At 39.2% G+C, this 7,836-nt stretch overlaps 3 non-coding genes across 3 annotated transcripts; 1 reads left to right on the top strand and 2 right to left on the bottom strand.

The window, feature by feature from the left end:
- Window positions 1–1,353: 1,353 nt before the first annotated feature.
- Window positions 1,354–1,470, bottom strand: LOC124164604. The gene has a single exon (XR_006866076.1). It is a non-coding gene; the product is annotated as a U5 spliceosomal RNA (small nuclear RNA).
- Window positions 1,471–1,895: 425 nt separating this feature from the next.
- LOC124164617 lies at window positions 1,896–2,012 on the bottom strand. Its single transcript, XR_006866086.1, has one exon. It is a non-coding gene; the product is annotated as a U5 spliceosomal RNA (small nuclear RNA).
- A 4,684-nt stretch (window positions 2,013–6,696) lies between these two features.
- LOC124164618 lies at window positions 6,697–6,816 on the top strand. The gene has a single exon (XR_006866087.1). It is a non-coding gene; the product is annotated as a U5 spliceosomal RNA (small nuclear RNA).
- The last annotated feature ends 1,020 nt before the right edge of the window (window positions 6,817–7,836 follow it).

Genomic DNA, 7,836 nt, shown 5'->3' with positions numbered 1-7,836 from the left:
CACCACAAGAACCAATAAACGTTACGCATACTAGCAAATTATACTACCAAATGCTGTGAGTTCTAACGCTGCCGTTATAGTCTCTTAAAATAGTCTATTTATGACCGTTTGGTGCAAATGTGCGTATATTATTGCATTGTAGTGATTGGTCGCCCCTGCCAAATACCCTATAGGTTGCTCGGAGGTAATTGTGCATATGTAGATTGCGAGCAATTTTTTTAGAGTGTTTCAGAGAATAAGTACATATTTTCCACATGCACTCAGCTAAATCTACATCCACATAATCCCCTGCAGGCCACGTGTAGGATATTGGCAGGGGGTGATAAATCACCAGCATGCAGCATGAATTAGGATTCCCACATGCACACCGCATAGTCAAAATTAGTACGCATACCCACAAAATACACTTCCTCTTTCATGCAAAGGAAAAATTGGCAACAACTCATTAAGAAAAATCTGCCTAATAAGCTACAACATGCTGTTAGATATATTTGGAAATTTCACAAAAATGCATACATACAATAATGTATATGTGAATAAATAACTCGTATACAGGTGTGCAAGCCTCTCTAGCGTGAACTACATGTACATAATACCCTGCGAACCACTTCAAGGATGATTGGCAGGGGGTGATCAATCGCCAGCATTCAAGAGGATTCTCACATGCACAGTAGGCACTACATCTACATCTACATCTACAAATTACCCTGCGAGCCACCTCTAGGGTGTTTGGCAGGGGGTGATCAATCACCAGCATGCAGCATGCATTTGGACTCCCACATGCACACCACACCGTCCAAGAAACGTCCCGTATAATAACAAACTATACTACTATATGCTGTTAGAAATAGAATATAGAATAGAAATTCAGAAACATGCAGTAAGTTTTACATAGGTTAGTAGGCTACACTACAAGTCATGCAATCTATTTACGCGTTCTATTGCTGCCGTTATAATCTCTTATTGATCGTGGAAAAAATGACATTCGGAATCTGTCAGTTCTGCAATCTATGTCTCTTATTTTATTTATATGATCTGATCTTCCGTAGTACGTTGGCGTTCGCAAGATATGGTTAACTTCGTCAGAAAAGACACTGCTCTTGAATTTATCTAAAAGGTTTAGTCTATTTTTCAATCTACGGTCCGACAGAGATTCCCATCCGAGTTTATCTAAGAGGTCAGTTACACTAACAAGACTATCGTAACGACCTTTCACATGCCTGGCAGCTCTTCTTTGCACTAGGAGGTATAAATGTTACGCTTACTAAAAAAATATACTTCCACATTCATGCGAAAGCAAAACTTGACAACGAATGAGTGATGGAGATGATAGTGTGGATACCATATATTTGGCCCAACAGAGTTGTTGGGCGCAGTCTAAAATTGTCTAAACAGACAAATGAACTCCCGCCACGGAAATCTTTAGTAAAAGGCGAAAGATTTGTTCGAACTGACTAGAGTTCTGTCCTTCTTATTTAAACATGATGAAAAATTGACGTGGGGTTACTAATTGACAGGAAAAGTCTTAGTGAGGGTTTGAGGGTAATTTGCAATTTTGCGTAATGCAAACGGAAGAGGAAGTACTCTTGATTTATTAGTGATAACTATACCACATCAGGTAATAAACGTGAGCACCTTCGAAAGAAAAGTGACCATAGGGTAGTAACTGTAAAGTGGAACAGAAAGATTCAGAATGTTTTTTTTTTCTACGATCAATACGAGATTACAACGACAGCGTATGAGGATTCTCACATGCACAGTAATAGGAGGCATAAATGTTACGCTTTCTAAAAAAATATACTTCCACATTCATGCGAAAGCAAAACTTGTCAACGAGTGAGTGATGGAGATGATAGTGAAGATGCATTTACAAGGTGAGGATACCATATATTTGGCCCAACAGAGTTGTTGGGCGCAGTCAAAAATTGTCTAAACAGACAAATGAACTCCCGCCACGGAAATCTTTAGTAAAAGGCGAAAGATTTGTTCGAACTGACTAGAGTTCTGTCCTTCTTATTTAAACATGATGAAAAATTGACGTGGGGTTACTAATTGACAGGAAAAGTCTTAGTGAGGGTTAACACATTCTTACAATAATTCCACAGGAACTAAATAAATGAGATATTTAGATTAAATCACTCGCTAAATGTACCTTGCAGCATCGAAATTTATGATTTATTTTTGGAGAACTTTCAGATTAAAAGTAATATAGTGAAAATTTTGGAATAATATTTCAAAGACTTCTTGGCAGCCATCTGTCGCCGAAAAAGATAAGCAGCCATTTACAACCCACTCGAGAGAAAGCGCATAACGTTACATAAGAAAAATTCCGCAAACCTCGCCTTCCCCAAGCTTCCGAGGGGAGCGTTTATGCTCTGGTCGCTACCAGCTGAACGGATTCGTATTGTTGGGCTACTAGACGAGCGGCTTTGATTCCGTGGGCGATTGTTGAGCGTTTCTGTAGTGGAGGTATCGATATGGAATGGAAAAAGCACCGGTTCAGTGGGTATGGTGACTCCTCCGCTGAAGTGCATAGTTCTTCTTTTTGTTATTACGCGTAATATTTTCATGTACATCTACATGACACCCTGGGAGCTACCTCTATGGTTTTTGGCAGGGGGTGATCAATCACTAGCATGCATTTGGATTCTTACATGTATAACTAACGGTCCAAAAAGCGTTACGCATGTTAATATTTGGCAAAACTTGCCAACTACTTATTAAGTTTATATGTTAATAAATCAAGAACACACAAAAAATGCTGTTAGAAATAGTAAGAAAATTCAGAAACATGTATTAAGGTATACATAAGTTAGTAAGCTACAATACAAGTCATCTTATCTATTTACATGAATATGGTAGTATAACTTGTTAGTACATATGCGTAACGTTTTTTGGACCGTGTGGTGTGCATGTGGGAATCAAATTGAATGCTGGTTATTATTATCTCCCCCTGCCAATCACAACAAAGATGGTTCCCAGGGTATTATGAAGATGTAGATGAAAATATTACGAGTAATAACAAAAAATAAGCACTATGCACTTCAGCGGAGGAGTCACCATACCACCCTACCTGTGCTCTTTCCTTATCGTATGTGCTCTCTCCGAGTGGGTTGTAATAGGCAGACAACAAGGTAAAAACAAAACGAAAACAAAATAAAATAGGCCACAACCCAAGGCATGACCCAAAACAAAAAGTGTAGCCCCATTTTCATGTGCAGGAAACTATTAACAGTTTTGAAATCAGCGTTGCTATGCTACTTAAAAATGCGTAACGGTCAACTTACCAGTAATGACATTCAAATTGTTATTACGGTGTTGTGCATATTCTGCGACGCACCCTTCCCCTGCCGCCTCGCCCATTTTTTCCAACGGTCGCTCGGCGCGACGGGGTCCCTACGGCCTGACCTGGGGAAATCCTCCCCTGGCACCAATTTCCCCACCAGCCACAACACCCACCCTATGACTGAGTAACCCACCTCCCCCACTTACTCCCGTAAACATTTACGGAAGCTACGATTACGACCTTGATTATAATCCACGAACTCATTTGAAATCCGGGTTAAAATTATGCTGAGTGACTTGCTGATAAACAGCTTTTATTTGATTTTAATCGGGTCTCCGAATTTTTTCGCAATGTTCTCACTTTTCTAATTCCCCTATTGTAGGCTACCCCTGCCTAGACTGTCATTCAGAACTCTGTCCGTCTCTGTTTATCCCAAGTACTAGCTTTGGTAGTCACTAAGTCCTTGATAATTATTTCGTCAGCCTTATCTAATGTTTCATAATATGTTTTAAAATGCTCCCTCATTGGACTTTTTATTTATTTCTTCGTTTTTGTATTCCTCTATCCTCTCTGTCTGTAAGTTAAGATTATATTTCTGCAATATTATACCTAAATGAAATATACATCTACATCTACATAATACCATTCTTCTTCTTTTTTTATAGTTGTAAACGGCTGGTGTCCTAACACCCCCTGCCACACGCCTTTTAGGCGGCTCGCGGGGTATTATGTAGATGTACCCTGCGAGCCACCTCTAGGGTGTTTGGCAGGGGGTGATCAATCACCAGCATGCAGCATGCATTTGGACTCCTACATGCACACCACACCGTCCAAAAATCGTATACTAACAAACTATACTACTATATGCTGTTAGAAATAATAATTGAATTAAGAAACATGCATTAATTTTCATAGGTCAGTAGGCTACAATACAAGTCATGCCATCTATTTACGAGTTCTATTGCTGCCGTTATAATCTCTTATTGATCGTGGAAAAAATGACATTCGGAGTCTGTTCTACAATCTATCTCTCTTATTTTATTTATATGATCTGATCTTCCGTAGTATGCTGGCGTCCGTAAGATATGGTTAACTTCGTCAGAAAAGACACTGCTCTTGAATTTATCTACACCTACATCTACATAATACCCTGCGAGCCACCTCTAGGGTGTTTTGCAGGGGAAAAAATCTAAAAGGTTTAGTCTATTTTACAATCTACGGTCCAACAGAGATTCCCATCCGAGTTTATCTAAGAGGTCAGTTACACTAACAAGACTAGTAGTACACAGGCGAAGTAGTACACAGTAAGTTACGATTATTTGCAGACGACGCTGTAGTTTACAGAGAAATCCGTTCCAGCAAAGATATGGATGAACTAACGAATGACCTTGCTGCTATCCAAGCTTGGTGCGATGCTTGGCAGTTGGAATTAAATTTGGAAAAATGCGTCGTAATGAATTTCTGGAAGAAGAATAACTCCCTACAGCGTAACTATATCATTCGAGGCACCCAATTAAATGCAGTTGAATCCGTGAAATATCTAGGCGTTAGACTCAATAATGATCTATCGTGGAATAAACATATTCGAGAAATAACCGGTCAAGCTAATCGTAAAATGGGTTTTGTTAAAAGAATATTAGGAAAGTGCGACGACAAAGTGAGAGAAATTACCTACTTTTCCCTCGTTAGACCACATTTGGAGTACGCTGCCAGTGTTTGGGACCCTCATGAAAAAGGCTTAATAACAGAGTTAGAACGCGTGCGAAGAAGAGCTGCCAGGTATGTGAAAGGTCGTTACGATAGTCTTGTTAGTGTAACTGACCTCTTAGATAAACTCGGATGGGAATCTCTGTCGGACCGTAGATTGAGGAATAGACTAAACCTTTTAGATAAATTCAAGAGCAGTGTCTTTTCTGACGAAGTTAACCATATCTTGCGGACGCCAACGTACTACGGAAAATCAGATCATATAAATAAAATAAGAGAGATAGATTGTAGAACAGACAGATTCCGAATGTCATTTTTTCCACGATCAATAAGAGATTATAACGGCAGCAATAGAACTCGTAAATAGATTGCATGACTTGTAGTGTAGCCTACTAACCTATGTAAAACTTAATGCATGTTTCTGAATTTCTATTCTATATTCTATTTCTAACAGCATATAGTAGTATAGTATGTTATTATACGGGACGTTTTTTGGACGGTGTGGTGTGCATGTGGGAGTCCAAATGCATGCTGCATGCTGGTGATTGATCACCCCCTGCCAAACACCCTAGAGGTGGCTCGCAGGGTATTATGTAGATGTAGATTATCGTAACGACCTTTCACATACCTGGCAGCTCTTCTTTGCACGCGTTCTAACTCTGTTATTAAGCCATTTTCATGAGGGTCCCAAACACTGGCAGCGTATTCCAAATGTGGTCTAACGAGGGAAAAGTAGCTCATTTCTATTCACTTTGTCGTCGCACTTTCCTAATATTTTTTTTAACAAAACCCAGTTTACGATTAGCTTGACCGGTTATTTCTCGAATATGTTTATTCCACGATAGATCATTATTGAGGTAACTCCTAGGTATTTCACGGATTCAACAGTCTCTATTTGTGAGAATACGCGAGAAGGGATTTAGTCTGGACCAGGTGACTTAGCGATTTCTATATATTTACTATTTCTTTCGCACTAATGTCAATTGGCGGCATCTTTCGTATACAGAGGTTATCAAACACTGACAGCTTTTTCTAAATTGAGTCGTAATGGGAAGAAATAGCTAATTTCTCTCACTTTATCGTAGTAGTATCACAATTTCCTGATATTATTAAAAAAAACATTTTACGATTATCTTGACTGGTTATTTCACGATCATTATTGAGTTATTTCGCGATAGAACATTATTGAGTATAACTTCTAGATATTTCACGGATTCAACTGTCTTTCATTGGGAGCCCCGAATCGGTATTATGTTGATGTAGATAAATTGTCGAATGTTTGCATGCTGCGAGCAGAAATGGATTCTTCCTTCTTCCCCTCTCCATCCCACGCCTATGCATGACCTTCAGCGCAGGAATCATCAAACTACTTGCGTAATTGCCTACCTGACTTCTTTCCGTACCGTATGTGCTTCCTCCCGAGTGGGTCGGTTAAGGTGACTTAACTTTTTTGACAACAGATGGCTGCCAAGAAGTCTTTGAAATATCATTCCAAATTTTTCACTATATTACTTTTAATCTGAAAGTTCTCCAAAAATAAATCATAAATTTCGATGCTGCAAGGTACATTTAGCGAGTGATTTAATCTAAATATCTCATTTATTTAGTTCCTGTGGAATTATTGTAAGAATGTGTTAACCCTCACTAAGACTTTTCCTGTCAATTAGCAACCCCACGTCAATTTTTCATCATGTTTAAATAAGAAGGACAGAACTCTAGTCAGTTCGAACAAATCTTTCGCCTTTTACTAAAGATTTCCGTGGCGGGAGTTCATTTGTCTGTTTCTGAGACAATTTTTGACTGCGCCCAACAACTCTGTTGGGCCAAATATATTGTATCCTCACCTTGTAAATGCATCTTCACTATCATCTCCATCACTCACTCGTTGACAAGTTTTGCTTTCGCTTTTTGATAAAGTACCCCACGGAAAGTTAATAATAAAACTGAAATCTTGTGGTCTAGACGAAGATGTCATTTCCTGGATTAGAGAATTTTTGAGCGACCGCGTCCAAAGAGTAGTATTAGACGGTGCAGTCTCCAATGAGGTTAGAGTGACTTCTGGCGTTCCTCAGGGTAGTGTCATTGGCCCACTCCTATTCCTTCTTTATATAAACGACATTGGCGAAGTAGTGCAGAGTAAGTTACGATTATTTGCAGACGACGCTGTAGTTTACAGAGAAATCCGTTCCAGCAAAGATATAGATGAACTAACGAATGACCTTGCTGCTATCCAAGCTTGGTGCGATGCTTGGCAGTTAGAATTAAATTTGGAAAAATGCGTCGTAATGAATTTCTGGAAGAAGAATAACTCCCTACAGCGTAACTATGTCATTCGGGGCACGCAGTTAAAGGCAGTTGAATCTGTGAAATATCTAGGGGTTAGACTCAATAATGATCTATCGTGGAATAAACATATTCGAGAAATAACCGGTCAAGCTAATCGTAAAATGGGTTTTGTTAAAAGAATATTGGGAAAGTGCGACGACAAAGTGAGAGAAATTAGCTACTTTTCCCTCGTTAGACCACATTTGGAATACGCTGCCAGTGTTTGGGACCCTCATGAAAAAGGCTTAATAACAGAGTTAGAACGCGTGCAAAGAAGAGCTGCCAGGTATGTGAAAGGTCGTTACGATAGTCTTGTTAGTGTAACTGACCTCTTAGATAAACTCGGATGGGAATCTCTGTCGGACCGTAGATTGAAAAATAGACTAAACCTTTTTGATAAATTCAAGAGCAGTGTCTTTTCTGACGAAGTTAACCATATCTTGCGGACGCCAACGTACTACGGAAGATCAGATCATTTAAATAAAATAAGAGAGATAGATTGCAGAACAGACAGATTC

Source organism: Ischnura elegans, chromosome 8, assembly GCF_921293095.1.
Source record: "Ischnura elegans chromosome 8, ioIscEleg1.1, whole genome shotgun sequence".
In the NCBI taxonomy this organism is placed as follows: Eukaryota; Metazoa; Arthropoda; class Insecta; order Odonata; family Coenagrionidae; genus Ischnura; species Ischnura elegans.
Note: the sequence above shows the minus strand (reverse complement) of the source record. Positions and strands in the feature narration are given on the sequence as shown.